The 26,970-nt window shown below is 50.8% G+C and overlaps 1 protein-coding gene across 34 annotated transcripts in view; it reads left to right on the forward strand.

The window, feature by feature from the left end:
* JAKMIP3 (Janus kinase and microtubule interacting protein 3) overlaps window positions 1–26,970 on the forward strand; it is a 108,005-nt gene that overhangs the window by 17,125 nt on the left and 63,910 nt on the right. The window contains exon 1 of one of the 34 annotated variants that reach the window (XM_031462031.2): window positions 6,862–7,770. The exons of the other annotated variants lie outside the window; for them this stretch is intronic. The gene's annotated coding sequence lies outside the window, so the exon portion shown is untranslated. Of the gene's footprint in view, window positions 1–6,861; window positions 7,771–26,970 lie in introns of those variants that run through there. 34 annotated transcript variants of the gene reach the window in all.

A 26,970-nucleotide genomic window follows, 5' to 3' on the forward strand; every position in this document is an offset into this window, starting at 1 on the left:
GTCCTGCCTTGGTTTGGGGGCTGGACACGGAGTTGGAAGTGCTCCCAAGTTCCAAGTTCTGGATCCAAGTCTTGTAGGATTACGATCTCGTCCCCTGAGGAGTTCAGGAGAATAAGCCGGAAAACCAGCCTAGACCTGGCACTTGGGGGTACCTGTAGCCAGGCGGCCAGTTGTCTGGTTTTACCTGAGGAGGTTTTAACTTTTGATGGGTTAACATACACATAACAGGAGCTATTGGCCACTTCACGTCTCCTTTTTTCTGCTAACGTCTGACCTAAAGCGATTGTATTGTCTGAAAATTCAGTAGTTACAAGAGGAGACCTTGAGGTCATAGGGTTGCAGCTGCCACCTGCCGGCAGACGCTGCTTTGAGAAGGGCTGGTGGCGTCCTGCGTATGACACAGCTCAGAAAATGCGCGCTCTCGATAGCACAGGAACGCGTGTGAAACCACGCCCACCGTGGCCGCCTGGTTTCCCGTGGGTGTCGAACCGCAGCCACCCCACTTCCACTTTCACGGGCACCCCTCCTCACGGCCAGAGCACATGCACAGTGCGCGTCCCAAAGGCCGCAGAACAGGCCGCTTTGGTCAGTAGAGTTCAAGTCAAACTATGCGTAAGCCAGAAGGGCTTCCCCACGCCTCAGTATGCCCAGATTTCCCCATCATTTCCCCTTCTGATTATAAAAACATTCAATAGGAAGCACTGATGCTCAAAATACCCGCCCCTCAGTGCTGCGGCGGCGGCGGCTGTGTCCCGGGGTTGGGGCCCGTCCCTCGGGGCCAGGCCTCCGTGGTGTTTGCCTCATCATCCGCCCGGGGGGAGCTAATCCGACGTCGTGAGCAGGCTGTGTGTCAGCGGGGGCGCCCCGCAGGCGGCGCGGTCCATCCCTTGCACCCGGGTGTCACACGGGCCTCGCTCGGGCGCATTCAGCAGCAGGCTTGGAGCAAGGCCGCCGCACACCGTGGCGGCCATCCTGTGGCAGCCCCACCGGGGAGCTCTCTTCCTGTGCTGCGCGTCGGGGGCAGTGTTGATGGGGAGACGAACACTTGGTCAACAGTTCAGTTAGAAAACCGATTAAAAGCCAGTCCTGCTGCAGAGAACTGAAAAATGATAGCCGCATCCGTCAGGTCACTCAGTTCCGTCAGTCAGTCCCCCTCACCCACAGGTTCACGAAGGCGGAGTTTTCACTGGACTTCTTGACTCCCTTACCCAGCTAAACAGGATGATTTAAAAGAAACAAATTACGAATCTCCCCGAAGACGAAGCATCTGGGCCACACGCGAGCCCAGCTGCCCGCGGCTGACAGAGACCCAAGCGGGCAGGACAGAGGCCCTGTGACAGTGTTTCTGACAAAGAAGCTTAACCAAGGTGCTGTGCACTCAGCGTTCTCAGATGACAACCAGGGCTACAACTGATCGCATGATGCCAGGAGATACCTAAACCTCAGAAGCTCCGTGTCATTTCCAGGGTGTCCATACCAACAGTTACCCACGCTGCGCAAGCCGGGAGGCGTCCCTCGTCTGCCCACGCTTCCCCCCAGTGCAACACACCTACCGGCCCTAGTTCAGTATCTCCCCTGAGATGTCTCGGGGGCCCTCTGCAGCATCCCAAAGGTAGCTGACGTCAAAAGAACTCTAATTAGAATTTGATACGAAGTTTGTCAAAAATATCAGAAGTCACACAGTCTGTTACCAGAAGCCTCCTCAGAGAGGAGCCAGACCTAGTCCTGCACCCGCCTACTTTTAATAACAGACCCACTTCCCCGACCTCAGCCCTGCCACGCACAGAACCCCTTTTCAGGGCTCCCCTTCTACAAACGTTCTGTTTCCACATTACTTTGTCCCTTATTTTTTCCCGTCTAGAAACAGCCAGCTCTAGGACCCAAATCACTTTTCTCTTCACAAAGTGCAATTCCGTTCCTCATACTTTTTTTTTTTTAACTCAAAACACGTCTCCTACTTTCCTACTGTATACTGAAACGTTCCCCCATTATTTTTAATGGCTTCAATTACATATTTTTTCTTTTTGTAATTACATATTTAAATAAGAATCCTCAATTCTTTTTAAAAAATGTTTCATTAATTACTGTATTATTTTATTTTGGTGGGAGATGGGAGGCAATTAGGTTTATTTATTTTTAGAGGAGGTGCTGGGGATTGAACCCAGGACCTCAGGCATGCTAAGCATGTGCTCCACTGCTTGAGCTACACCCTCCCCACCAGAGTCCTCAATTCTTAAAAACCTTAATTCCTAGTGAATGGTTCAGCATCTTATTTAGTTTGGGAACGCCCCGGCTATTCAGCTATTCAGTAGACTTCCGTCATTTAACTTAATTTAGTGCAACTGTAAAAATTCAAGTCACCAAACATCTGGAAAGACCATTTCCAAGTAGACATCCCTGAAACACGGGCCTCTCTAGAGCAGTCACCCAGAAGCTCCCGTCCTGCCTGCATTTGATGCACTCACAGGAATCTCATCACACCAAGCTGACTTCCTCCTTTCTGCTGACAAACCGCAACAGAAACAGCATGAACTTACCGACCAGTAAACCAGTGTGCAATAAAAGACACGTCTGTTTTGATTGCGCCAACAAGCTTCAGCTGGCTTTACTATCAGGTATTATTTCAATATTGAATGCTTCCCAGTTCACGTGAACCTGAAGTTTGTTCTAACTTCTTTTATACTAGGAAGTATTTAATTTGTAATCACTTCCTTTTAGGTCAGTTAAATAGAGCTCATTTACACGTCAATTTTTTACATAAAGACAGACAAAACCAGAGATCTCAGTTTTTCCACTTGAGTTTAAAAAGCCTCCTTTTTCCCCTTGAGAGCTCGGGCAGATCATCTGTATCTCAAAGGCCAATTTCTCCTCTAACTGCGTTTATGAACCCAACTTTCTTGGCTATTGGCAGGGATTTTTTTTTCCAGTTCCCAAATATCCATTTCAGTTTAAAGAAATAACAGTAATGGTTCTACTGGACAGCACAGGGAACTATATTCAATACCTTGTAATAGCTTATAATGAAAAAGAACATGGAAAGGAATGTATGTGTGTAACTGAACCACTATGGCGTACAGCAGAAACAGCGTTATAAACTGAGTGTATTTGAATAAAAAAAAACAGTAATGGGCAATAATATATGTATCATTCGCTTACATCGCATGCCTCACTTGCAGCAGAACCAGGGAGACAAAGCAGGATTTGGACTCAGATACTGAGACACACACACACACTCACACACATACACTCTCACACTCTCACACGCTTAGACACACATTCTCTTTCACACACTCTCACACAGACACCTTCACACACAGACACGCTCACACACACAGCCAAGGTAAAAGCCAGAGCGCCTGCAGGAGGCCCTCTGTGATGTAGCAGTAGAGCCGCCAGGGGCCACTGTTCTCCGGATCCCAGGGAGCAATGAGCCCACACACTGTTACAATAAATATCATTTTCTTTCATTTGTGGGAACACAGCTGAAGTTCTCCCAGTTCTGCAAAATATACCCTCTGGGAATTATGAGATAGAACAGAGCTCTGATCGTCCAACCAGTGTCATCAAATAGCAAGCAAACAACAATTCAAAACGGTCTCTCAGGGTCACAGTTCTCTAGCCCCAAAGGGAGGACTTCCGGCCAAGGCCCTGTCGGTGCACAAGGCCAGAACCCGACCCGATGCCCCATCAGAGCTGGAGCTGAACGAATGGCCAAGGCTAGGAAGGGAGAACTCCAGCCAGCGCCCCTGGAAGCGGTGCAGCAGGGGGGTGCCCTGTGCCGCAGTGCACAAGCCCCGTCACTCACCCAAGGCGCCTCAGCCGGCCGACGCAAATCCTGAAGCACACATACATATGTTCCTTTTCACCAAAGGTTACTGCAAGATACTGAATATAGTCCCCTGTGCTCTACATAAGAAATTCTTAAAATTTATTTTTATATATAGTAGTTGATATTTGCAAATCTTGAACCCCCAAATTTATCGCTTCCCACCGCCTTTCCCCTGGTAACCATAAGGTTGTTTACTGTGTCTTTGAGTCTGTTTCTGTTTTGTAGATGAGTTCATTAGTGTCGTCTGTTTCCTTTTTTTAGATTCCACATATGAGTGACATCATGTGGTATTTTTCTTTCTCCTTCTGGCTCACTTCACTTAGAATGACGATCTCCAGGTCCATCCATGTTGCTGCAAATGGCGTTATGTTGTTGGTTTTTATGGCTGAGTAGTATTCCATTGTATAAATATACCACGTCTTGTTTATCCAGTCATCTGTCGGTGGACATTTGGGCTGTTTCCATGTCTTGGCTGTTGTATATAGTGCTGCTGTGAACACTGGGGTGCAGGTGTCTTTTTGAATTTGAGTTCCCTCTGGATACAAGCCCAGGAGTGGGATTTGCTGGATCACATGGTGAGTAATAGGTGCTGTTTAGATAAACCAGCTTCTCTTGAAGTTTTGTGAATTGACTGGTTCTCAGTAATGCCGTCTGCCATCTTCAGTCACTGTGGGGTCATTGGAGGGGACACGGGCCCCGTCTGAGTTCCGGGTGAGGACAGCGTGCAAGGGATATATTTGTTGCAGAGACAAAAAGCATACATAGGTTTGTGCATAGTTTGCAAGTGAAAGTAGATTTTTTTCTGATTCTAAAAATACTTACTCATCGTTAAAAAATACGCACAATTCCGAAAGCTAGAAAGTGGGAAGTCGGGTCACCCGAGAGTGCACCCCCGAGAGAGACAGCCACTTACACTTTGGTGCGTACACTTCCAGCCTCTTCTTCTCCTGTGGATGCAACACACACGTATATGTGCACACTTATTTTTTTCACATTTGTATTGTGTTAAAATACACATGACATTAAACTTACCATCTTACCCACTTTAAAGTGGACGGTTCAGTGGTATTAAGTACATTCACGCTGTTGTAGACCCGTTGCCACCGCCATCTGCACAGCTCTTTTCATCCCCCAGAACTAAAACTCCACACCTTTAAACAGTAACTCCCCACGCCCCTCCTCCCAGCCCTTGGAAACCCATCGCACTTCGTTTCTGTCTCTGTGATTTTGCCTGCTTGAGGGTCCTCGTGTGGGTGGAATTGTGTGATGACTGTCTTTTTGTGTTTGGATTATCTCACTGAGAACAGTGTCCACCGGGCTCACCCAGGCTAGGGTGTGATGCAGAACTTCCTTCCTCTTTAAGGTGGACTAGTATTTAAGGTGGACTAGTATTTGACGGTGGGTATAGATCACATTTCTTATCCTCCTGTCCATCTGTGGGCACTTGGGTTGCTTCCATCCTTTAGTTGTTGTGAATCACGCTGCTGTGAACACAGATACACGAATATCTCTTTGAGACCCTGCTTTCAATTCTGTTGGTTGTATACCCAGAAGTTGAACTGCTGGATCACATGGTAATTCTAGTTTTAGTTTTTTGAGGAGCTGCCATGCTGTTTTCCAGTGGCTGGACCGTTTTACATCCTGCCGAGAGTGGAGAAGGGTCCAGTTTCTCCACATCCTTGCCAACACTTGTTTTCTGATTTGCTTTTTTTTATAGTAGTTATCCTAATGGATGTGGGCTGTATCTTATTGGTTTTGATTTGCATCTCCTAGGTAATTAGTGATGTTGAGCATCTTTTCATGTTCTTATTGGCTGTTTGTCCTCTTTGGAGAAATGTCTATGCAACTCCTTTGCCCATTTTAAAATTTGGTTTTTCTTGTTGAGTTTTAGGAGCTCTCTACATATTATAGATAATAATCAGATGTATGATTTGCAAATATGTTCTCCCATTCTGTGAGGTGCCTTTTTACTCTGTGAATAGTGTCTTTGATGCACAAAATTTTAAAAATTTTCCTGAAGTCCAGTTTGCCTATTTTTTCTTTTGTTACCTGTGCCTTTGGTGTCAAATCCAAGAAACCATTTCAAGTCAAATGTCGTGAAGCTTTTGTCCTGAGTTTTCTTCTAAAAGTTTCTATTGTTTTAAGTCTTACATTTAGGTCCTTGATCCGTTTCGGGTGAATTTTTGTATGTGGTGTTCGGCCAGGGTCCAGCTTCATTCTTTGGCATGTGGATGTCCGGTTTTCCCAGCGCTGTTTATCGAAAGGACTATCCTTTCTCTATTGAATGGTCTTGGCGCCCTTGTCAAAAGTGATGTCACATGTATGTGAGGGTTTATTTCTGGGCTCTCTGTTCTATTCCATTGGTCTATGTGTCTGTCTTTAATGCACTTTTTATTTTTAAAAATAGAAGTGTGATCCTACTATGCCCACATTTTGCAGCTGGCTTTTAAGACACTTCACAGCACGTAGTTTGCACGTCTCCGTGTCAGTGAGGGAAGGCTCGCCGCGTGCTGTGGCGCGGTGGTGCTCTGGTGTGTGTGCACCCCTCCTTTATGCAGATCATTTGTGGTTGGACATTTAGGATGCTTCCCACATTCACTGGTGTGTTCTGGGCGACAGTGACCTGATCGTCCTTGAATGAGTTAAAGTCCTGAGAGCTGTGCTGGGCACAGGGAACGCGGTGTAAACGTATCTGTTATAGAACATCTGTACAAACACCACGACGTGTTGTTTCCCCAGGACGCAGGCTTGGCATTCACATTTCTGGGTTCAGAAGGTCACCCCCTGCCGTCTGCCTCTCACCTGGACAGGAGCCACCCTGACATGGTGCCAGGCCTGCAGCTGGAACAGGCCCCACAGAGTGGGAGCCCCGAGTCGCGCCCCTCCGCATGGTGGGGCGGTTTGGATCTCGGTCTCCAGAGCCACACCTCCTTCCCCGACCCCGGGGTGGGTCTGGGCGCCGCCCTGCCAGCTGGGTGACCGTGGGCAGACTCCCCGGCCTCCTGCCCCACAGTTTCCTCGCCTGGACGCCGTGCAGCCGCGGTACGTCCTGGGCAGGCGGGGCCCCGAGGGCCGGGCCATCTGTACCCCGGGCTGGTTTCCTTGCTGCAGTCAGAGGCTGGGCTCTGAGTGCCTCCAGCGTGGACACCACTGGCCTGCCTTTGCCAAGGAGCCAGCCCTGAGCTCCCCGGAGGTCCGCTCCGGACCGGCTGGATGTGCGGAGGGCTCTCCTGTGCCGGCCGGCTGCACGGGCGGCGCTGCCTCACTTGGCTCGTTTCTGCTTCCACTCCTCAGAGTTTAGTGGATGCTAATCACTGCTGTCCCCTCTCCACTGAAATAAAGATGCCCTTGGAGTGGAAGCCCATTCACATCGTGGCCTCACAGCTGCACGGAGTCCAGAGCGGATCCTCTGAGGGAAAGAGGACCGGGATGCTGTCCTGCGGCATGGGACACCGGGGAGAGCCTTGTGGCCGGAGTCCTCCAACATCGCTGTCCTCCACTTGCCTCTTCACGGGAGGATGTGGCCAGACCAACCCAAGTCCAGGATCCCTCCTCCTGTGACAGAGGAGAGCGGCTTTCCCGACCCAGCTGCACGGCTGTGCCTCCGCCAGCAGGCAGAGCACCTGCATCCTTCCCCCCGCAGTCATCCATCCGTGCAGCCTCCGGGCTGAGCACGGCGCCCGGTGCTCCAGAGAACGCCTGCCGATCTGGGTGTAGCCCTTACACGCTGGCTCCAAGAGCTTAGCGATCAGGCCACCGGCATCTGCTTAGAAACGGCCGGGGAGATGGTCCCTCCCCCTGGATGCAGTCACCGCGTGGTAAATTCCATCTGAAAGAGAACTGAGCGCTTTGCTGAGTCACAGAGCTCTGGGAGCCGACTGCACAAGCCAGGCCGGGTCTTGGGTGAGCGGAGACAGCTTGGCCGGGCCAGAGGAACGCGGGTGAGAGGAGCAGGGCTGGGCGACCCTGTGGGCCTAGATGCGTCTGTTCTGACTGCGGCAGAGGCTTGGCCGCCCTCGGGCTGGGCGGAGGGCTCCCCGCACAGGTTTATCCCGTGTGAACTGGCGTCTGTGTTTCGTGTGCACACGTATGGAGCTGGAAGGCTCACGGTGGGGGAAACATGTCCTCTCCAGTGTGCAAAGGATCTCGCACAGGAAGGAGCTCCATCTGCCCCTTTTGCGTCCATGCTCCTGTGTGCGTTTGCAGGCGGGTGGGGCCTGCTTGGCTCAGGGCTCCTCCGCTGACACCCGGTGTTTATCTGATTCGTATTCAGAGCCAAGCCTGCTCTCAAGGCAGCCGAGGGGTGGGGGGAGCCCGGCTGTGACCGCCCTCAGGGCGGGGTGTGGCGACCCCCCTGCACATGGCCCAGAGGCCCCCAGATCCCTCTTTCTGGCTGAAGTGGGATGGGGCAGGGTGGGGCCCTGCGTTTTTCTAATGACAGGAGTGTTTATGGCTTCCTGCCCTTTGCTGGGATGGTGTCTTCTCTTTAAAACTTCATCAAGAATCCCCGTGTGCTCCTTGACATCACTTCTCATGCAAGGAACTCAAGTGTTTGGGGGTCACACAGCTTTTGAGCTGATTTCCAACATTTTTCCTTGAAAGAAATGGGTGCTGAGACATCATGCCTCACTGTCTCCAGTTCAGAGGAAGTTGGAGGTTGACTGGGGCTGGCAGGGTTTGGTGGAGGCAACATCACAGGTAATTTGGCAAGGTGTAAATTATTCCGACACATATTAAGATGTAAATTGAGATGTAAGTGGCTGCAGATCTAAAGCTGTGGCCTTTGACTCTGTGCATTAAGTGTGGGAGAGAGAGCACAGAGCACAGCGCAGAGGAGGGCTGTTCATTCAACACCAGGATCCGCGTTGTAGCTTTGAGGGCGTTCCCCGTGGATCCAAGCCTTTGAACAGACCAGTAGTAAACGCTACCTGGCTCCTGAGGGAGCAGCGCAGCAGAAAAGCAGACGAGGCCGCGGCACGGCCTCGGTCTTTCTCCCCGGCATTGCCAGCGGAAGCTCAGCTGCGTCCAGGCTGCTCTGGGGGTCCAGGTGGGTAACCACCATCGCGCAGAGGGTGGCACTTTCATTCTTGAGGCTGAAGGGAGCGTGGCCACGTGTGTCTGTGTCTAAGCTTGCTTTCCCGATCCTGTGCTGATCTGGGCGCATACCTGATAAATCCAAGCGACGCACCGGATTGGTTCCTGTCACCCTGCAGACCCCCCGGGAAGACCATCACTCTGAGACCCTGACTGACACCTTGGGGACAGCTGGGCGGCAGTCCAGCCCGGGAGCTGCGGGGAGGAGGAAGGGCCCCCGTCAGCCCCGGGATCTTGAGATAAGTGCGGGCGTCCTGCAGACCTTCTTGGAGGGCCGCTCTCGCCTGGGGGCTTCTGTGAACTGGGAATTGCGCTCAGGACAGACGCCACATCTTTGGTTTTCCTTGTTCTTCCGTTTCCAGACAGTCAAGCCAGAGGCGAAGTGGGTGGTGATGTTAATTTTCCATTCGGACCCGGAAACAGCCCTCTTTAGTACAGGGATTGAAGGAGTCCAGGACACGCGCCACAGCAAGTGTGCCTTTTTGAGAACGTCACCCCCAGTCTCCCTCCCCGGGCCCCGGGCGCGCACTTCCCGGCTCAGAGGCGCTGGCTGTGGGTCCCGCACCCCAAGGTGCTCCAGAGCCGCGGCCCCAGATGCTTTGCGCTGCCCGCCCCCTCCCTTCGCAGGACGGCGCGTCCTTCCCGAAGGCCCCCCAGTGCTGGATTAGCGCCTGCTGTGCCCTGTGACACCTCGGGAAGTCACCTCAGAACATGTCCGTGGCTGTCACTTCCCAAGCGGCTCAGCTGACGGGGGGGCCACAGGAAAGCACCTCTGAGGCCCGGGGGACTGGGCTCAAAGCGAGGTGGCTCCCCGCCTGGTGCAGGGAAGGCCTTGTGCCGGGGGTCTGTCCCGCCCGGACGGAGGCTTGGACTCCAGGGCACAGCCCCGTGTCCCAGACCAAGAGACCTCGCACAGCCGTTAGCCTGTGTGCTTTGAGGCTGGGGTGTTTGACTGCACCCGTCAAAGGTCCGCTCGTGGGTGGCAGTGGCCCCAGGCCATGTGGCGTCCTCCCTGCACTGTGACTGGCATTGTCTCTGAGCCGCTGCCTTTCTCGGGCTCCGCCTGCCTGCTGGCTGCTTGACCCAGTGTTACTCTGGGCCTGCAGGGTCTCTGGGTGGGCGCCCGCTGGTGGGGGCGGGCGGAGCAGCGGGGTGGGGGCCGACGGTCTTGGGGGCACGTGTTGTTGTCAAGCCCCAGGAACACTCTCCCCCAAGTCCACGGTCAAGCTGAGATCGAGCGTCCTCCACGACGAGGGCGCTCAGAACAGGAGACGGTCGCACCCGTCACGTCTAACTTAGGCCCCCAGACGAGTCTTCCAGGAGCTCGTCTTTCAGAAGCGGACGCTCATCAGGAAGAGCTGGGCTCTCCCTGAAGCTCCAGGGGCACTTGCCACGGTTTTGCACGTTGAGTCCAAGGTTCATCTGGGTGCAGGCCCCCTGGAGTGACCACTGGCGCCTGCATGTCAGCGTTTTATTAGAAAGGGAACTTGGCTTGTAGCCTGATTGAGGAAGACAAAACCCAAGGCCAGAAGGACCTCTTGGCAGGGAGGGGTGGTGATGGTGGGGTGGCAGCGGGGAGCTCTGGGGGCTCCACCAAGCTCGTCGCTACCGCTTACCCACAGGGCAGGTGTTCACTGAGCCGCATGTGCAGGCGTCCCGGGGTCAGGCCCCACGGGGTGCACAGAGGTCCCAGCCCCAGGGGCTCTGACCACCCAAGTCTGCTGCCCGCCTCGTGCCGGAGAGGGCCCTGGGGGCCGGCAGCAGCGGTGGGCGCACTGGCAAGGCTCACTCCACGCCCCGCGCGCGTGTCCCCCAGGACCGCCGGCCCTCTGAGAGTGCTTCTTCCCTCCTCGGCTGCTTTTCTGTTCTTCGAAATTGCTAATCACCAGGCGTCAGCTCTGCTCTGCGAGCTGGGTGCTCCTCTGGGCCTTTCGTTGTCACTCATCCATTCACTCATCCATTCTTGTTTTCCGTTCACCCAGAGGAGAGGGAGTCCAGCTCTGAAGCCTGCCTTAGTGCTCGCCTCTCCACATTGTCAGGGATGTCCGTTTAGTTTAAGAAGAGCTTAGTCTCCAGGGCTTTAGAAGGAGCCCCAGGGCCCCATGCAGACACCCGCCCGGGGCCACAGCAGCAATGCGGGAGAAAACTCAGAGAAGACGGAGGGACAGGCACAGCTCGGAGGCACGGGCGGGGCTTCCTCCTGGTCCGGCGTCCCCAGGTCCCCCACAGCCACCCCAGATCCAGCCCCACAGCCGCTCAGGGACCCTTCCTGGGCACTGTGGGACAGGGATGGTCTTCAGATGTGCTCTCCTTATGGTAGTTTTTTTTAATTACATAAAACAAATACATTCTCATTATGGAAACTTGAAAAGTATCTAGAAAAGAAGAAGAGATGAAAATAATCACATTCTTCCAAGATAAATTACTGCCCACAAGATAAAACACTAAAATTTTGGAATATCTTCCTTTTCTTTTTTTTCAGTTTTTTTGCTCTGTTAGGATCACTCTGTCCAGTAAGTGTTGCTTCTCTCTCCTCCCCTGGTGTGAGACACTCATTCTCCTTTTTAGAATAAATTCTTCTTAAGCACATTTCATTGTGCAGAAACTCACTTAATTCATGAGCAGGTTGTTCCCAGGGTTGCACTATTATAGATAACATTGTATCGAACATTTCTGAGCATCAGGTTTTCTCTGTATTTACAATGACTTCTTTGGGGTAGAATCTGAGATTTGAAATTCCTAGGGTAAAAGTTAGTGGCACTTTGAAGACTTGAAAATTCATATTATCACGCTGCTTTCAGAAGAGCCACGCCAGCCATCCTGCCTCATCGGTGGTCCCCAGACAGTCCCTTTAGCATGCTGCTTATGGCTTTGAAACCTCCTTTTTTGATGATTCAGTGCAGGAAGCGGTGACACATGCGCACTCCCGCCGAGCCGTCTCTGCGCTCAGGACAGTGCAGACGCCTCTCCTCTCTGCGGTCCTCCCCTCCTGCTCCTGCCTGACAGCCCACCGCGTCCCCGGCAGCCTTCCAGGACTGCGTGTAAATGGAACCCTGTGGTGCTTTTTGTATTTTGTTTAGGTCTTGCTTCCACCCAGCGTACTTGTTTTAAGGCTTATTGTCGCCTGCATCAGTCGTGAATGATTGAGATTATTCTTGCTGAGCAGTGTTCCGTTGCGTGGACGTACCCCAGGTTGGCCCGTGGACTTGGGGCTGCTTCCAGCTTTTCCCGGGACAGAGGAAGATGCTGTGAACATTGCTCTGCAGCCCTCTGCCCAGACTCGTACTCTCACTTCCCTCGGGCGGATGCCTGGGCGGGGTCACAGGGTGGGTGTGTGAACCAACAAGGTGTTTTCCAAAGCGGCTGAGCCAGGCCGTGTCCCCAGCAGCCCCGCGAGGGAGGCCCTGTCCTCCCTGCCCCTCGCGGCGCTGGGTGCGGCCAGGCCCGCCTTTGGGCGGCTGTCCGGGGTGTGGAGGCAGCCCGGTGGCTTTATCGCGTCTCCCTGAAGACGGTGATGCTGACGGCCCTTCGTGTGCCTGTTTGCTGTCTGTGCACCCGCTTTGGTGACAGCCCTTTCAAGTCTTTGCTCGTCTTTAAATCGGGTTGTTTATCTTCTTCTTACTGAATTTTGAGACCTCTGAAGAACACGTGTATTCTGGATACAAGTCCTTTGTCAGACGTGTGTCTCCGAGTGTTTCCTCCCGGTCTGTGGCTTGTCTTTTCATTTTCGTAACTGTGTCTTTCAAAGACAGATGTAACAGTTTTCTGGAGTCCAATTTGTCAGTGATTTTTATACGGGGCCTGTGCCTTTTCCCTCCTCTCCGATCACTTTTTTCTAATCCAAGGTCATGAAGGTGTGTGTCTGTGTTTGGATCTGGAAGCTCTGCAGTTTTATGTTTCACATTAGCTCCCTGATTCATTTCTCCTAGGTTTCTAAATGCGGGTTGAGCTGTGGGTTGTTTTTTTTTCCTCTCTTTTGTTTGTTTGTTTTCTCATAGAGACGTGTAATTATTCTAGAACGATTTGTTCAAGACTATCTTTCCTCCATTGAATTTTCTTGGGCCCTTTGCCAAAAGTTAATTGGCCAGATGACATGAGGGTCTCTTTTTCTGTTTTGCTCCATTGATCTGTATGTATTTGTATCAATGCCACATTGTCTTGATGAGTGTAGCTTTGTTGGAAGCTGAGTCTGGGTAGTGATTTCCCATTCCAAATCTGTCATTTTCCAAAATTTCCTATTAGATCTTCCGAAACTGCAAATATAGGTCATTTGCTTTTTCCATATTCAATTTAGAAACAGCTTCTCAGTTGCTACAAAACAAAATCTACTGGGACTTTGAGGCTGCGTTTAATCTATGTTTCCGTTTGGGGAAAATTAGCCTCATGACAGTATTGAGTTTTGTGATCTGTGAACACGTTACGTCTCTCCATTGATTTAGATCTTTAATTTTCTCTCATGAATGTCTTGTGGCTTTAAGTGTATAAATATTGTAAGTATTTTGTAGGCTGTATTCCTGAGTATTTTGTATTACTTCGGTGCTGTGGTAGAATGGTGCTGTTCTGAAGTGAGATCGTTTGTTGCTAGTTTATAGGAATGTAATCGATGGATGTAATTGATTTTTCTCTTTTGAGTAACTTGATAAACTCACGAGTTCTCAGTAGATTCTTTGGGATTTTCTACATCATATGTGAATAACGATGTATTTTTAGTTTGCATTTGGCATGGCTTTTGGTTCTCTTTCTTGTTCGGTGTTGAACAGAAGTGGTGAGATGTTCAGCATTGTTTCCTATTTTAGGGGAAAAGAAGTCAGTCTTTCTCTGTCGTTAGCTGTAGATTTTTTTGTGGACTTCTTTGATCAGGTTGAGTAAGCAGCCCTTGCTTGGTTCACAGTTGGTTGAAAGTTTTTATTTTTTAACAGCTTTATTGCGGTATGATTCCTGTACAGTAACTACACATATCTCAGAGGTACAGTTTGATGAATCATCTCAAAGGTTTTATAGTGAATGGATTTTGAATTTTGTCAAAAGACACTTCGCACCTCTTGAGATGATGATGTGTTTTTTCACTTCAATGTATTAAAATGGTGAATTAAGGGGACTCATTTTTTAAAAATATTAAAGCAATTTCGCACTCCCTGTGCATGTCCCAGCTGCCCACACTGTGTCACCCTCCCTGTGTGGGCTGGATCTGAGAGGCTGGTTTTGTTAAGGATTTTTGCGTCCGTCTTAAGGAGGGGTGTTCCTTTCGTGTACCACCTTTGTCTGGTTCCCGTGTCAGAGGAACGCTGGCCTCGGAAATGAGATGGGAAGTGTTCACGTCTATGCTTCTGGAATAGTTAACACAGAACCGTTCTCTCTCTTCCCTAAATGTTTTTAGAGTTCACCAGCACAGGCCCTGTGCCTTGGGTTTTCCTTTTCGGAGGTTTTTCTTTTTTTTTTTTACCACAATTTCAATTTTTTAATGGACAAAAGGCTACTCAAGTTCTGAGCGACTTTCGTTAGTTTGTGTCTTTCGAGGAGTCAGCTGCTCCGTTGCCGCTGTTCTTTCCGTGTCTGTGGGCTGCATAGTGACGTCCCCTCTTTCATGCTTTTCGTTGTTTTTGTTTTTTGTGGCGGGGGGTAATTAGGTTTATTTGTTCGTTTGTTCATTAGCAGAGATGCTGGGGATCGAGCCCAGGGCCTCGTGCATGCTAAGCACGTGCCCCACCCCTGAGCTACGCCCCCCCCCACTCTTCATCGTGGTGGCTTGCGGCTTCCCTCTCCCTCTGTCTCTCGCTCCTTCATCAGTCTTTCCAGAGGTTTGTCAGTACTACTGTTTTCACAAACTCTCCCATCGACTTCTGCTCTTGTTCGTCTGTCTTCAGTGCGTTGCCTTCTTTCTACTCACATCCTTATTGCTCCTGTTCTGCTTACTTTGCATTTATTTTTATTTTTCTATGTGTTAAAAATGGAGAGTTAGACTAGGATTAGACTGCGATTGGAGCTGTTTCGTATTTTCTAACACAAGCGTTCGTTGTCATCATGCCCCCTCCCATTCCACTTCAGCTGTGTTCAACAAATTTTGATGTATTGTGCCTTTATGTACATACAGTTCAAAATATTTTTCTGATTTCCCTATAATTTCTTCTGGAGTGAATGGGTTATTTGAAAGTGTGTTTTTTACATTTCCAAATATTTAAATTTTTTCTTTTTCTCTTTTTATTATGTATTTCTAGTTCACTTTCTTTCTGGCTGGAGGACATTCTTTGCATCGTTTCAGTCATTCTGACTCTGCTGAGATTTGTTTTGCCGCCCAGTACAGAGTCTCCCTGGGTGGATGTTTTATGTGTGCGTGAAAGTCCGTGCGTTCTGCGGCTGTTGGGGGGTGGCCTGCGGACGGCAGGGCGGCCTAACTGGCCGAGGGCTTCCCTATCTTTACCTAGTGTTTTGTGCACTTATTTCATCTCTGAGAGGTGAGTGCTGAAGGCTCCACGTGTGAATATTCCTGTTTCTACTTTCATTTCTGACAGTTTCTGTTTGATGCGTGTTTGAAGCCCTGTTGTTTGATGCACGAACATTGAGGATTGCTACGTCTGCTTGGTTTACAGACTCCTTTATCGTCATACGGTGTCCCTCATCATCCCTTACAACGTTCCTTGCTCTGAAATTTATGTGATTGAACATTAATACAATCACGTCAGCTTTCTTTACATTAGAATTTGTATCATAGAGCTTTTCCATCCTTTTACTTTTGGCTGATCTGTCACTTTATATTTAAGTGAGTTTCCTGTAGATTGCATAGAGTTGGTGCTTGCCTTTTAAACAAATCTCGTCTGGGAATGTCTGCCTTTCAACTGTGTTGTTTGGACCGTCCACAGTTAGTATTTAGGGAGATGGTCGGACGCAGCTGTAACTTTCTGCTCTTTGTTTCCCACTTGCGTTGTCTCCTCTTTGCTCCTCTCTTCTTGCCTTCTTTGGGATTGAGTATTTTTTATGATCCTCTGTTACCTCTGCTATTGGCTTCTTTGTTATGCTTCTCTCTTAATTTTTGGCACTTTCTGTGGGGTTTTCAGCATCATCTTTAGCTTATCACAGTCCTTGATGTTTTGCCAACTCACATATATTTAATGACTCTGATTTTCTCCCTCCCATTTTTTGCTATTGTTTTCAGATATTTTACTTCTGTGTATATTACAAACCCTATGACACATTGTTACTCGTTTTGCTTCGAATAATCTGTTGTCTCTTAAAAGGATTAAAACTAGGAAAAGAGCCTTTTATGTGTACGTCCTTCTTACCATTTTGAACATCCTTCACTCCTTTGTGTGGATTCAGTTTTCCGACTGATGACTTTCTTCTGTCTGAACATCCTTTTAACGTGTTTTATGGTGCAGGTCTGCTGGCAACAAATACTTCCAACTTTTGTTTGTCTGAAAAATATGTATGTACCAATGGTAATAACTTTAGTAATATATAACACTATTCACAGAGTTCGGCAACTAACCACAAATTTAGAACCTTCCCAGCACCCCAAAAGAAACTGTATCTTTAGCAGGCACTTCCCACCCCCTTGTCCCCAGCCCCTGGCAATCACTAACCTCCTTCCTTTCTCTGTATGTTTGCCTCTTCTGGACATTTCATATAAATGGAATCATACATATGTGACCTTTGGTGTCTGAGCTCTTTGACTTAGCATTACGTTTTCAAGGCTCAACCACATGGTAACGTCTATCAGCACTTCATTCCTTTTTATTGCAGGGTGATATTCCATGGGCGGGCTGCACCACATTTGGTTTATCTGTTTGTCATTGATGGACATTTATCAGTAGCTTTTTGGCTGTTGTGCATAACGCTGCTGTGAACTTTGTGTGGACGTTTTCTTTTCATTTCTCTTGGGTGGATCTCTAGGAGCAGAGTTGCTGGATCATGTAGTAACTCTGTCTAAAACTGTGTGAGCAGCTGCCAGACTGGTTCCCGAAGCAGCTGCTCTATTTGCCATCCCCACCAGCAGCAACAAGGGCTCAGATTTATCCGCATCCTCACCAGCACTGCTATTTCCTGTCCTGCTTTGTTTGCTTTTGTTTGGACAGTAGCCATCCTAATGGGTGTGAGGGGGTCAACTCCTTCATTTTTGAAAAATATTTTTGCTGAGTGTAGAATCCTGGCTTGACAGGTGTTTTGTGCTTGTATTGTCTTGTTTTCCAGCACTTTAAAGGTACCTTTCCCTCGTCTGCTAGCTTGCCTGGTTTCTGACGAGGCTTCCATAATTCCTATCTTTGTTCCTCTGAGTGTTATGCGTCCCCTCCTCAGCTTTCATTTCTTTCAAGGTTGTTTCATTAGTTTGACTGGGATTTGTCTGGATTTTATTTTTCTTGGTCGAGGATCTGTGAGCTCCCTGAGTCTCTGGTTTTCTTCTGTTTTATTAGTTTTGAGCAATCCTCTGTCATTTTGTTTCGTTGCGTATCTCTCCTCCCTGTGTGCTCTGTGGCCCCAGCTGCTCGTGTGTTGGGCTGCTTGATGTTGCCTGGCAGTTTTAGAGTCTCTGTTTGGTTTTGTTTTTTCTTTTTATATTTCGTATTTGGTACTTTCCATTGGCCTGTCTTCAGGTTCCCTGAGTCTGTCCTCAGCGTTGTCAGTTCCCCTGATCAGCTGGTCAAAAATGCTTCACCTCTGATACCGTGTTTATTATTCCTAATGTTTCCACTGAGCCTTTTCTATCGTTTCCGTTTCTCTGCTCTAATTTTCCATCTTTTCATCCATGTCATCCACCTTTTCCATTAAATGCTTAGATATGTTAGTCAGTTACTTGAACTTCCTGTCTGGTAGTTGCAACAACTTAGCATCTGTGACCTAGTGCTGTCAGCTGCTTTATTTGTTGACAGTGGGTTGTTCTCCTTGCTTTTTTCTGAGTCTCATGAGTTTTAACTGAATGTCAGACATTGTCTGTGGAAGAACAGTGGAGACTGGGGGAAAAACATCACGCCCAGAGAAGGGCACACCTCTCCCTGTGTTAGTGGGTGGGTTTGGGCCCGCCAGGCAGTGGTTGACGTGGGCCAGGCCTGCTGCTTCCGCCTTTACCCTCCACTGGGGGTGGCCTTATGCTGTGTGCAGAGTGGTGCCCAGGGGGCTGCGGGGGTTATTCTGTGTTCCTGCTCCAGCCTTAGCTTTTGACACTCTGCACACCTGCACCACAGAAGGGTTGTCCAGCACTAGACAGCTGTCGCTTGTTACCCAGTGCAGGGCGATCTTTCCCCTTTGGGGAAAGGGCGATCTCCATTCTTCTGATCCAGCCTAAGGGCTGTCAAGGCTTAGGTGCCTGAACTTGAGGAGGGTCTTCTGAGCATCCCCGAGCCTCGCCCGCAGCCAAGCCCTGCTTTGTGTCGGTGCAGGGTCTTGAGCCCGAGGGGCCTCCTCTTGCTCCCCGGGGCAGGTGTTTTTGGCCTCCACACTTACCCTGGAGGCTGGGGTCTCTTCCTAGCTCCTGGGCAGGAGGGAAGGAGAGATTTTACTTTCACTCCTCTCCCCGTGGCCCTGGGGCCAGAGGGCCTGCTGCTCTTCTCCCAGTGGCCGAAGGCTTCTGCTTTGTGTGAAAGAGGGGCCCGGGAAGTGGGGTGTGCCTCGTGCCCGCCCGCCCCAGTGGCAGCCGGCTGCCTCCTGCCTCCTGCGCCACGGGGGTGTGGAGCCCCTCAGCTCCTGTCCAGTCCTCGGCTTTCTCATGTCTGGGCTCCAGGAGTCCACATGGCTGTGCGAGCCCACAGGCAGCCCTTAGACACACGTGGAAACTGGAGCTGATTTCTTCTCCCCACTTGCTCCTGGGCTCTGCCAGAGGTGAGCCAGCCCAGGTGCCCGTGTCCCTCTGGAGGGGCTTGTCACCGCTCGGTTCCCTTGGGACCTGACCCTTTAATGGGCCCAAGGAAAGACGTGATTCGGGTGATTATGTGGCCCTTTCTCACCTGCGGGGTGGTTTTTCTCCATCTCAAGCGGAGACTGTTTTCTTGTGTATTTTTTAAATCATTTTTTTTTTCCTTTTTTGTAAATGATCTCTTTTGATAGTTACCTATTTATCTTGGAGATCTTGGTGTTGTTATTGAGTTTCACAACCTCCTAATACAGTAAAGATGCTAACGTTTTTGTTGTATTTACTGCAGATGTTGTTTCAGCTTGTTTTTAGCTTCTTGATCGCATCGCGCTGGTAGTGAGGGGGTGCGAAGCTGCCGCGCCATGCGGCCCCCCGGTCCTTCCTCGTGCGAGCTCCTCTCATCTTCTTCAAGCCCAGAAAGTCGTCTCTCTCCAGAGATTTGAGCCGTGCTTGTTTCTGCTTCTCCCCAAGGGTTTTAATGCTTCGGTTTTCACCCTTAATTCTCTCTAATCCATTTAGGATTCTGTAAGGCAGTATCCTGTAGATTCATTTTTCTTTCACAATCAGCCAACTGATCACCCCAGGACTTAGGGATCACGCGCCCCTTGCTGTCGAAGACCGTGTGTTAGATTCTCACGTGTATCAGGGCCTATTTTTGAGTCGTGTAATCTAGTCGTGTGGCCGTCCATGAGATTTTTTTTCTGCTTAGTAAAATTACACGATTTAGACCAAAGAGATGACTTTGCTGTTAGAAAGCCACCTGCTATGTCTCTCCCAGGCACGTTTCCCGCAGCTCTCCGGACGCCTGCTCGGAAGTGCCGGGTGGGATCGACGGGCTCGCCTCTCGCTGCTGGGCCTGAGCGGGACGTGACGTTTAACCGGAGCCACCACGCCACCGTGTGACCTGAGCTGCCTGTCTTGACGTGCGCGTTGTCGGACCGTCCAGGCCATCGGGTCGGGCGTGCGAGGTGGCGTTCGGTCATCAGGAGGACGGGGAGCCCACGCAACCTCGGCACAGGGAAGTCACGGGAGGGAGTGGCCCGAATGCCGAGGGTCTCACCCAGCGACACCGCCTTCTCCTCCCCACTCACACGGCGGCCTCGGGGGCACGTCCCTGTGACCAGGTGGCCGAGGAAGAGTGGACTCAGGCCTGGTGTACAGGTGGTTGTGCACCGCGCGTGAAACGGACACCCCAGGCCTTCAGCCTTCGGGGACTAGGGTCTGTGTTAATTGCCACCAAACAGAGGCCACAAATCTAGCAGCTGGCAGCAGCACAGACTTACCTTACAGCTGTTGGTGAAGTCAGAGTGTGGGCAGGTGCGGTCCTCTGGGGACCTGGGGCCCCGTTTCCTTGCCCACCTGGGTTGATGGTGGAGCTCAGCCCCTCGTGGTCAGAGGACCCGGGTCCCTGTCTTCTTGTGCTGTGACCTGAGGCCATCTGAGCTCTGAGAGGCCGTGTCGGTCCTTGGCTTAGGGCGGCCTTCTCCATCCTCAGGGCCAGCACTGGGGTCCGGTCTTCCTCAGGTCATGTCTCTCGATCTCAGCTGGGAAAGGGTGTCTGCCTTTAGGACTCACGGGATTAGACTGAGCCCCGGGGACAATCCGGGATAATCTCCTCTGAGAGTCTTTAGCCTTAATCACATTTGCAAAACCCCTGTTGTCATGTGAGGTGATGTGTTCACTGGTTCCGGGATGTGACCCACGTGTGGACCCCTGCCGCCTCCCACACGGTGTGTCCGCAGCTTAGCCTTGGACCCTCTGCCCCAGGTTGATACTGTTTGTGCTGCGGGGATGGAATAGTCATGTTTCTAGGAAATCTCACATTTAAAAAATAAATAGTCTTCGTGGATAAAAAGGAAGGTGGAACTTTCAAGTTTACAGGAACAGTGTCCGTTTTCTACAAAAATCTCACTCATGACAGCACTTCACCACTGTAGGTATTTTTTTAATTGGTAGATGCACAGTACACACTGGTAAACCGAGACAGACAGAAGCAACCTGAAGTTTATGGAGCAGGTTCTGAGCAGGTGAGCCCGTAGCAACGGCAAGAGGCTCCAGGACCTTCCAGGCAAACTGCAGGTCATGTGACAGCAGCCGGCGCGTGCGGACCAGCAGCAGCTCCTGAGCACTGGCCACGCACGCAACTGAAGCCACCGGTCCCCTGGGCCGTGCCCTGAACGCCCGTCGGTGTCGGAACGCTAGGGCCCCGGCAGCCCGCCCGCTGCGCACGGAGCATCACAGCTTTTGCACCTGAACTTCATATTTTCAAAACTCCTGCTGCGGGAGGGAACACCGTGAACTGGCTGTTGTTAGACGCTACCCTGAGCAAGTGTCCTTTTCCCCTAAAGGGACCTCTTAGGAGTAAGTTGCATCTGAGTCAGGGCAGAGTGGTCCCGTCTCTGCCGGCACTGGCAGGGCCAGTGCCCTCTGGGCTGCTGTCAGGACCGCTTTGTCCCATTGCTCAACGTCTTTTAGCTTTTTCATTTCTAAACTTCAGTCAGACACACCCCCACGCGTAAATGGACACACATGTACATTTTTCTCTTGCTGCCTCTGACAGAGGACACTCATCACCAGCCACTATAGCATCTCCCCTAAGGTATGTTGCCAAACGCTGGTTCTGAGACGTGTTCCATGAACAGAGGGTCTTCTGAATTCCTCTTCGGCTGTGATGGAGTAACTGGCACTGAGCTTGCTCTCCTACCATAAAAAAACCTCTAAACTGACAGGAGAGAGAGAGAGAGGGCAGTAGCTGTCTTCAGGCACTAACCGCCGGCTGGAGCAGAACTTGGGGGCCTGGAGACGGCAAGACACAGAGGGCGCCCGGCTGGCTCCCTGGCCTCTGGCTGGTTGCTTTTCCACTACAGCCGCGGGGCTGCAGGCCGGAGCCCGGGATCGGGCAGGGCCGGGTTGAGGGCCACGCAGGGGGCGCCGGAGGCTGGGTGAGGATGCGCCGGGGCCTGGCTGAGAGCGAGGCTGTGCTTCCGCAGGGAGGCTGGCAGGCCTGGCCCGGCTGCAGGATGACGTCGCCCGGATGGATCGGGGTGGCTCAGCAGCCCTGGTCCACAGGCGGAGGGTGGAGAGACTGCTCCGCGTCTCCATCTCACTGGGACCAACGCCAAGCCCGTCGCCCTGCCCACGGCCCCTGGGCGGCCTCTGGTGGGGGTGCTCTCCACCCCCTCCCCGTTTCCCGTCGCGCTGTCGGCCTTCTCCGCGCTGGCTTGCCAGACTCCTCGCCGTGCTCTGGACCCCATGCTCTGGAGGTGTGTTTAGACGTCTCTTCTGACCAGGGTTTGCCTTCCACCCCCTTTGTCTGATTCGTGCACGTTCTTACTAAAGCCCCATCCATCGGTTTCCTTTATGGGAAGTGTTTTTTGTGTCCTGTTAAGAAATCTTTGCATCTTCAGGGCCAGGAAGACCTACGAGGTTTTCCTCTATAGGGTTATCATTTCACCTGTCATGTCTGTATCTGCAGCCCGCTGGAAAGCGGCTATTGGTCTGTGGTGGGAGGTAGGCGCCCAGGCGGACCCTGGACCTGTGAACACGCAGCGAGGCCAGCACCAGCCAGCCCCTTCCCCTGCCCTCGCGTGTCTCTCCGTCACAGACAGGTGGTGACACCTGTGTCGATCTGTCTAGCCTGTTCCTTTGACTACGGTCTGTCCACGTCTCAGTCCATGGCCCCTGCCCCTGCATCTTTATTTGAACCCTCAGAGGGAGCCTCCAGCTCCGTCTCCATCTCCAGCCGCCTCAGTTGTCCTTGGCCCGGCCCTGCCACGAGCTTAGGACCAGCTGTTGAGATCAGCAAGGCCTTCTGTTGGGGCTCAGAGTCCTGGGGAGCTGCGGCGGTGGTGGCGAGACCCTCCTTCATGGCGCGTCAGCTGACAGGCGGGGGCCCCGCACACGGCGGGCGGACACGCGGGGGCTGCATCGCAGTCACGCGTGGGACGACACAGCTGGTGTCGGGCCGTCGGTAACCGCAGGCCTCCCCGCCCCCGCCCGCCCCAGGTGGGCAGTTCTGGGGCTCCAAACACAGGGAGCAGGGAAGGCTTTAACCCCCGCACTCTGACCCCCAGCCCCGCCAGCTCGTTCAGAGCTGTGTTCCTAATACGTTTAATCATTTGTCCGAACGTGTAATGTGTTTGGCTTTTGGAGCCGGTTATGGAGCCATAATAATTGCAGTGATGACTCAGCCTGGAAGACATGTTCATAACCTCAGCGCTGAAGGTCGCAGTAAAAAAGTTTAAATTTCCGTTTGTGTACGTTCTCTTGTGCTGTGAGGATGTGACACAGTGATCAGTTAAAGGCCTTCGAGCAAAAAAAAAAAAACACAAAGTATTCCATTAGGGGCCATATATCTACATTTTTCTCTTCTTTTTGAAAAGCTACCAAAATGTAAAGATTCTACTAAAGAAGAGGCTGTGGACATGTTTTAAAGTCGCTGTTCTATTTTAGGTCATCTTTGTTGCCGTGTTGCAGGTTCACTGACCTTTCCTTTTGCAGTGCACCACCCTGCTGTCCACACCGCCCGCTGCATTTCTTACCTCAGACGCTGTGTTTTCAGCTCCGTGTTACTGATTTGGACTTTAAATTTACTCCACATCTCTTCTTAACCTGCTGCTGTTTCCTTTACCTTCTTTTTCATTCTTTTTTTCCCCATCTTTTAAAATAAGTGTAGTTGACAATGTTGTGTCAGTTTCTGGTGCACAGTGTCATGTTCCAGCCATTCATACACATGCATGTGTTCCTTTTCATGTTCTTTTTCATGCTAGGTTACTACTGTGCTGGACAGTAGAAACTTTATCTATTTTATATACAGTACTCAGTATCTGCAAATCTTAAACTCCCAATTTATCCCTTCCCACCCCCTTTCCCCCTGGGTAACCAAAAGTTTGTTTTCTATATCTGTGAGTTTCTTTGTGTTTTGTAAATAAGTTCATATGTGTCTTTTTTTAAGATTCCATATATAAGCGCTATCATATGATATTTTTCTTTCTCTTTCTGGATTACTTCACTTAGAATGATGATCTCCAGGTCCATTCATGTTACTGCAAATAGCATGATTTCATTCTTTTTTATGGCTGAGTAGTATTCCGTTGTATAAATATACCACGTCGTCTTTATCCAGTCATCTGTTGACGGACACTTAGGTTGCTTCCGTGTCTTTGCTGTTGTAAATAGTGCTGTTGTGAACATTGGGGTGCATGTATCTTTTTGAATTAGAGTTTCCTCTGGATACATGCCCAGGAGTGGGATTGCTGGATCATAGGGTAAGTCTATTTTTAGTTTTCTGAGGAATCTCCGTACTCCTGTACCTTTTTGATCACGTGGGTTTTCTCAGTCCTGGCTGTCTTAACGTCCTGGTCTACGAATTCTCGCATCTGCTTCACATCTGCATGTCTTTCTGCTGTTTCTCCCTCTCGTCAGGAGTCCTGTTCCCCCACTTCTCTATGTGCCTAGTGCCTAGTGATTTTTGATTGGACGCCAGACACAATGACTTTACATCATTGGAGCTGGGTGTTCTGTAGCCCTTTAGGTATTTTTGAGTGTCGTTCTGGGCACAGTTGAGTCTTTTGGGAAGAGTTTGATCCTTACGAGGCTTTCTTTTCAGCTTTCCGAGTCAGAAACAGGGCAGCTTTGGTCCAGGCTCATTAGGCTCACTCCTGGGTGGCGGGGGCGCCCTCTGGGGTCTCTCCCGGCTGCCTCGGATCACAGCCACGTCGTCCTGTCTGCGGTGGGGGGAGCAGGCCTGGAGCACATGCTCTTAGGAGGCAGCATTGTGTCCTTGGGGGACATGCTCCCGCTGGACCCCAGTCTCCTCATCGGAAGAACCCAGGTTTGGCTGGCGGTGCTGAGTCTCCTGCGCTGGAAATCTGGTGGTGACACGTCTCTGTTTGTAAGTGGCGGTTGGCTGGGTGCCTGGTTTGGTAGAAGCAGACCTGTGTCTAAACCCAGTCCTGTTATTTTCAAAACTTGCACTGCCGCCTGGAAAACATCTTCAGCACTCAGTGGTTCACGTGATGAAGTCATTGCCGCTGCCCCTTCCCGTGGCTCAGAAGACATGTCCAGGTGTTCGTGCGGCGTTAAGCCCCCTCCCTGGACTGAATCAGACAAACTCAGAGCCGCACGGAAAGTGGCTTCTGCAGAACATGTTTTCCCTGAGAGAGTCATTCACTCAAGGACAGGAGGTGGGGACCCTTTCTTCAAGCAGGTGGGCGGTTTTTACACTCATTTAATAGAATCTCTGTCTTTTATCCCGAGACGTGAGCTGGCAGATGTTAAATCCTGCTTGTGATTTAAATTATAACTGAAATAATAGTGAAGACCAGTCTAAGGTTTTTCTTTCCTTTGATCAAAAAGGTGGGGCAGGACTTCTGCCTCCAGGAAGACAGAGTAGATGGACTTGTGCCCCCTCTTGCCAGGAGTGCAGTAAAAACTCTGGACATTGGGTCTAAAGCAAACAGAAGATGACTGGAAGGTGAGGTGAAGAAGGCAGCCCCGGGGGCCTCAGACCCAAGAAGACACAGCAGTGAGTTCTTTGAGTTTTCTTCTGGCCTCGTGCATCCCGGAGTCAGAGCTGAAGAAGCCAGCAAGTCAGGAACACCAACGGACACAGACAGAAACAGCCCCGAGAAAGCTGTTCTCTCTGGCCAAAGGGCAGGACGGCTGAGAACAGCCCAGCGGTGCGCGTTTTGCTGAAGAGGATGCACCCACGGCACACGAGCACGTGAGAAGACGTTACCGTTAGCGTTTGGGAAATGCAGATTAAACCCCAGTGAGGTACCGCCCATCAGAGAGGCCAAAATAAAAAGCAGCAGCCACACCAAGTGCTGGCAAGGATGCAAAGACACCAGCGCCCTCTTACGTCGGTGGCAGGAATGGAAAACGGGGCGGCCCCTCTGGAGAGCAGTTTGAAGTTTCTTAATTAACTAAACATTTGACTGTGTGTGACCCAGAAACTGCACTTCTAGGCATTTGTATCAGAGAAATGAAGATTTACGTTCACACAAAAACCTGTATGTGGGTGTTTGTAGCAGCATTATTTGTAATAACCCAAACCTGGAAACAACCCAGGTGTCCTTCCGTGGTCGGGCGGGTAAACAGCTGTGATGCGCCGGTGCTGGGGAGCATTCCGCAGCGGTGAACGGGATCGAATGTGAGCTGGTCACGCGCCCCTCGGATGGATCTCCAGAATTACACTGAGTGAAAAGCTGATTCCAAAAGGGCACATCCTATACGATCTCATTTGTCTAACAGTCTTGAAGTGACAAAATTATACAAACAGAGCAGATTTGTGGTTGCCAGGAGTTGAGGAGGGTATAAAGGTGATGAGGGGGGTGGTTAAAAGGCAGCGGGGAACCCTCCTGGAGAGGGGGCTGTTCTGTCCCCCAACAGTTCCCAAGTCAGCGTCCTGGTTGGGATTCCACACTGGAGCTTCTCAAGATGCTTCCAGGGTGGGAAACTGCATTGGAGGAAGCTGGGATCTCTTATTATTATTATTTCATCCGGTTGCACGTGAAGCTACAGTGATCTCAGACTAAAAAGTTTATTTAAAAGTAAGTCATGGCACCTCCTGGAAAGCTGAGCGTTTTAACTCATTCGCGGGTGAGTCGGGACTGCAGCTGGAGTCACACGCCTCTCAACGAAAGGAGAAACGCGTTGGTTTCGGTTGGGCAGACTTGCAGTGATAACGCACCGTGTCGTTTAGAGATAAAAAGCACGTGTGTGTTGGCATCGAGGCCGAGTTCTTGCGGACGACACCGCATCACTTTTTAAATTTTTAAAAAATACTTTGGGGGGGTAATTAGGTTTATTTTATTTTTATTTTTATTGGGTTGGTTATTTAATGGAGGTACTGGGTGTTGAACCCAGGACCTTGTGCCTGCTAAGCACGCACTCCACCCCGAGCTCTGTGCACCCCCGTCACTTTCTGAGGACCGCGGGTGTCGCTGTGAGAATGACAGTGTCCCCATCGGGACTTCTGTATTGCCCTTGGCCACGGTAGCCCGTCTCCAGTGGTTTCTAGACAGTGTCGGAGCGCGCCCGCCGCTCCCAGCAGGGAGTGCTTCTGAAGCCAGTGAGGTGCTCCTTTCTGTGAATTTGCCAAAAGGCAGCGTTTCAAAACCGAGATGTTCCTGAAGTCGGGTGCCGTCCAACTGGGAGACAGGAATAGGGGGCACGTATCTTAGCGCAACACTGGGCCCAGGCCGTG

The sequence above is a fragment of the Camelus dromedarius genome, chromosome 8 (assembly GCF_036321535.1).
Source record: "Camelus dromedarius isolate mCamDro1 chromosome 8, mCamDro1.pat, whole genome shotgun sequence".
NCBI lineage: Eukaryota > Metazoa > Chordata > Mammalia > Artiodactyla > Camelidae > Camelus > Camelus dromedarius.